Below are 5,255 nucleotides of genomic sequence, written 5' to 3'. Positions count from 1 at the left end.
ACATCTTGTAGACCTTTGTCTTCTACCACTGATAGCGGTCTACAGTCTTTGGCAACCCACTTTGCGAGTGAATTCGTCTGTTTCCGACGTTTACTTGCTCATTTTCCATCTAAATCCATTTGTCATTTGGTCAAGTTGCTGCTGACCAGAACCGCTAGCACGAGCCGTTTCTGTGCTAGCTGCGACATGTTTAGCATTTAAATGATACCATAAGGTTATTACATAAAATGCACACATTTACTTGTATTTTGTTTTAAACATATTGTACCGCTCTCACTGAATTATATTTAAAAATATGTGGCATTCATGGCTCTCTCGGCCAAAAAGGTTCCTGACCCCTGCTCCACAGCCTGGGACTGTCTCCACCGCTCTGCTCCTGGGTCAGGGACTTCCTCAGCAACCGGCCCCAGGTGGTGAGGATAGGAGACACCACATCCTCCCCTCTGATCCTGAACACTGGGACCCCCCAGGGTTGCGTTCTCAGCCCTGCTCTGCATCCACTCCACAAACATGGTTGTGTAGTTTGCTGACGACACCACCGTGGTGGGTCACATCTCCAACAACGATGAGACCCACTACAGAGAGGAGGTCCAGAACCTGATGCTGTGGTGCTCGAGGAACAGCCTTGTTCTGAACACCAGCAAGACCAAGGAGGTCATAGTGGACTACAGGAGGTCCAGGAAGACTGAACACGCCCCCCTGTGCATACGAGGGGAAGCAGTGGAGCGTGTGGAGAACATTAAATTCCTGGGCATCCACATCTCCTCTGACCTCTCCTGGACACTCAACACCAGACACCTGGTGAAGAAGGCCCAGCAACGGCTCTTCTTCCTCAGGAAGCTGAAGCGGGCTGGACTCTCCTCTGTGCTGCTTGAAGACTTCTACCGGGCCACGATAGAGAGCATCGGAATGGACGCTCTGTGCCTGTCCTGCTGTGCTGCTGTTGCTATTTTGCACTATTTGCTTGATTCTCTGTCTCAATCTCTCTGATGTGTATATATATCGCTGCTTTAAGAGAGATGCCTAAAGCCGTGGGCCTTCACACTATTTTGTCATGTTAGCATAATGACAATAAAGAATCTTAAATCTTGAACAACAACACTTGCAGTAAAATGTAACTGGGGGGCGGGGGGGGATGTCCAAAGTCAAGAACACAAAACTCAACCCAACATAAATAAATAAAACAAAAATCACAGCCACCAGTAAAGAATCAGGTGGACCAGGCTGGAGCACAGGGAACACCAAAAATATACAACATGCAAAGTCCTATATATATATCGCGTTAATCACAGTAATATGCTTTGATTGATGTATATGCGCAATTTTAAAACACTAGCATTTACTTGCACTGAGGAAAGTAAAAGTATCTGTCACTATTTTTTTCTTGCTTGGAGTTTGTATGAAGCTTCAAGCAGCATTTTTCTGTACACAACTTTGGAATTGTGGTTTCACTCCAGCCATGCTGTCTGTCTCTCCGCTGGCGACAGTGACTTACTGGAGTCTCTCTTAGTCGCCAGGTGACCTCGTGATGCTAAAGCATTTCAGGTGGAATTCTGAACAAAGCACCTTTAAAGTGTTTCAGCAGCATCAATAGTCCAACCTATCCAACGAGCCAGGGAACACCGAAACAAGAGAGTCATATAAATCATCTTGTGTCACTCTCAGAAGGATAAAAGTGTGATTTTAACAAATAATATAACGGCAGATCAGATAAAAAGGGAATTATGGAAAAAAACATATGCTTAAAACTAGGGGGGAGCAAATAAAATCGAATATTTGCTTTACCCTCTTTGGATTTTCTGGTCATATTCTGTCTGTCTGTGTGTGTGTGTGTAACAGTTACAGTACATGTGTGCATAGTAGGGGTGTAACAGTCACAGTACAGGTTCGTAGTAGGGGTGTAACAGTTACAGTACAGGTGCGTAGTAGGGGTGTAACAATCACAGTACAGGTGTGCATAGTAGGGGTGTAACAGTTACAGTACAGGTGCGTAGTAGGGGTGTAACAATCACAGTACAGGTGCGTAGTAGGGGTGTAACAATCACAGTACAGGTGCGTAGTAGGGGTGTAACAATCACAGTACAGGTTCGTAGTAGGGGTGTAACAGTTACAGTACAGGTGCGTAGTAGGGGTGTAACAATCACAGTACAGGTGTGCATAGTAGGGGTGTAACAGTTACATACAGGTGTGCATAGTAGGGGTGTAACAATCACAGTACAGGTGTGCGTAGTAGGGGTGTAACAATCACAGTACAGGTGTGCATAGTAGGGGTGTAACAGTTACAGTACAGGTGCGTAGTAGGGGTGTAACAATCACAGTACAAGTGCGTAGTAGGGGTGTAACAATCACAGTACAGGTGTGCATAGTAGGGGTGTAACAGTTACAGTACAGGTGCGTAGTAGGGGTGTAACAATCACAGTACAGGTGTGCATAGTAGGGGTGTAACAGTTACATACAGGTGTGCATAGTAGGGGTGTAACAATCACAGTACAGGTGCGTAGTAGGGGTGTAACAATCACAGTACAGGTGTGCGTAGTAGGGGTGTAACAGTTACATACAGGTGTGCATAGTAGGGGTGTAACAGTTACAGTACAGGTGCGTAGTAGGGGTGTAACAATCACAGAACAGGTGTGCATAGTAGGGGTGTAACAGTTACAGTACAGGTTTGTAGTAGGGGTGTAACAATCACAGAACAGGTGTGCGTAGTAGGGGTGTAACAGTTACATACAGGTGTGCATAGTAGGGGTGTAACAGTTACATACAGGTGTGCATAGTAGGGGTGTAACAGTTACATACAGGTGTGCATAGTAGGGGTGTAACAATCACAGTACAGGTGTGCATAGTAGGGGTGTAACAGTTACAGTACAGGTGCGTAGTAGGGGTGTAACAGTTACAGTACAGGTGTGCGTAGTAGGGGTGTAACAGTTACATACAGGTGTGCATAGTAGGGGTGTAACAATCACAGTACAGGTGTGCATAGTAGGGGTGTAACAGTTACAGTACAGGTGCGTAGTAGGGGTGTAACAGTTACAGTACAGGTGTGCGTAGTAGGGGTGTAACAGTTACATACAGGTGTGCATAGTAGGGGTGTAACAGTTACAGGACAGGTGCGTAGTAGGGGTTTAACAATCACAGTACAGGTTTGTAGTAGGGTGTAACAGTTACAGTACAGGTGCGTAGTAGGGGTGTAACAATCACAGTACAGGTGTGCATAGTAGGGGTGTAACAGTTACAGTACAGGTGCGTAGTAGGGGTGTAACAATCACAGTACAGGTGCGTAGTAGGGGTGTAACAATCACAGTACAGGTGCGTAGTAGGGGTGTAACAATCACAGTACAGGTTCGTAGTAGGGGTGTAACAGTTACAGTACAGGTGCGTAGTAGGGGTGTAAAAATCACAGTACAGGTGTGCATAGTAGGGGTGTAACAGTTACATACAGGTGTGCATAGTAGGGGTGTAACAATCACAGTACAGGTGTGCGTAGTAGGGGTGTAACAATCACAGTACAGGTGTGCATAGTAGGGGTGTAACAGTTACAGTACAGGTGCGTAGTAGGGGTGTAACAATCACAGTACAAGTGCGTAGTAGGGGTGTAACAATCACAGTACAGGTGTGCATAGTAGGGGTGTAACAGTTACAGTACAGGTGCGTAGTAGGGGTGTAACAATCACAGTACAGGTGTGCATAGTAGGGGTGTAACAGTTACATACAGGTGTGCATAGTAGGGGTGTAACAATCACAGTACAGGTGCGTAGTAGGGGTGTAACAATCACAGTACAGGTGTGCGTAGTAGGGGTGTAACAGTTACATGCAGGTGTGCATAGTAGGGGTGTAACAGTTACAGTACAGGTACGTAGTAGGGGTGTAACAATCACAGAACAGGTGTGCATAGTAGGGGTGTAACAGTTACAGTACAGGTTTGTAGTAGGGGTGTAACAATCACAGAACAGGTGTGCGTAGTAGGGGTGTAACAGTTACATACAGGTGTGCATAGTAGGGGTGTAACAGTTACATACAGGTGTGCATAGTAGGGGTGTAACAGTTACATACAGGTGTGCATAGTAGGGGTGTAACAATCACAGTACAGGTGTGCATAGTAGGGGTGTAACAGTTACAGTACAGGTGCGTAGTAGGGGTGTAACAGTTACAGTACAGGTGTGCGTAGTAGGGGTGTAACAGTTACATACAGGTGTGCATAGTAGGGGTGTAACAGTTACAGGACAGGTGCGTAGTAGGGGTTTAACAATCACAGTACAGGTTTGTAGTAGGGGTGTAACAGTTACAGTACAGGTGCGTAGTAGGGGTGTAACAATCACAGAACAGGTGTGCATAGTAGGGGTGTAACAGTTACAGTACAGGTGCGTAGTAGGGGTGTAACAATCACAGTACAGGTGTGCATAGTAGGGGTGTAACAGTTACATACAGGTGTGCATAGTAGGGGTGTAACAATCACAGTACAGGTGTGCATAGTAGGGGTGTAACAGTTACAGTACAGGTGTGCATAGTAGGGGTGTAACAATCACAGTACAGGTGTGCATAGTAGGGGTGTAACAGTTACAGTACAGGTGCGTAGTAGGGGTGTAACAATCACAGTACAGGTTCGTAGTGGGGATGTAACAATCACAGTACAGGTGTGCATAGTAGGGGTGTAACAGTTACATACAGGTGTGCATAGTAGGGGTGTAACAGTTACATACAGGTGTGCGTTGCTGCATGGTTGCCATATTTCATACATAACCAGGGTAAGCTTTATAGAAATCCTTCAACAAAATGTTTCCACTGTTTCCTTTTTTTTTTTTTTTTTTTACCTTGTCTGCATTCGTGCTCCACAGTGACGGACATAACGTCAGTCACTGCTAGAGTTCTATGCAATTTTTATTCTTATAGTGATTGTGACCGTCACCTGCCCTCTTGGCAGACTAGCCTATTCCTATTTTATTGATTTTATTACCTGCTTACCGCCGTAGAGGGCTGTGCACACCGCAGTGAACATACAACATGGACAAACAAAAAGTGACAAATACACAGTGTTCTGAGAAGAAAGTGCAATGGATTTATTTGTGCCCCTTAATTCTACCCCTTCCATCCAATCATCACCAAGAGTTGTCCCAATACACCAGGTTCACATTCGTCTCTATAGGAAAGTATGGATCCACTAACTCAGAGATCTGTGTGCGGGGTTGACTCTCTAAACGAGTTTTAATAGGTGCTGGAGTGGTGGATCTGGCATGCGTGAAACCTCCACCTAAGAACGG

Source organism: Brachionichthys hirsutus, chromosome 14 (assembly GCF_040956055.1).
Source record: "Brachionichthys hirsutus isolate HB-005 chromosome 14, CSIRO-AGI_Bhir_v1, whole genome shotgun sequence".
Lineage (NCBI taxonomy): Eukaryota > Metazoa > Chordata > Actinopteri > Lophiiformes > Brachionichthyidae > Brachionichthys > Brachionichthys hirsutus.
The sequence above is the reverse complement of the archived record's forward strand: the minus strand, read 5'-3'. Positions refer to the sequence as shown.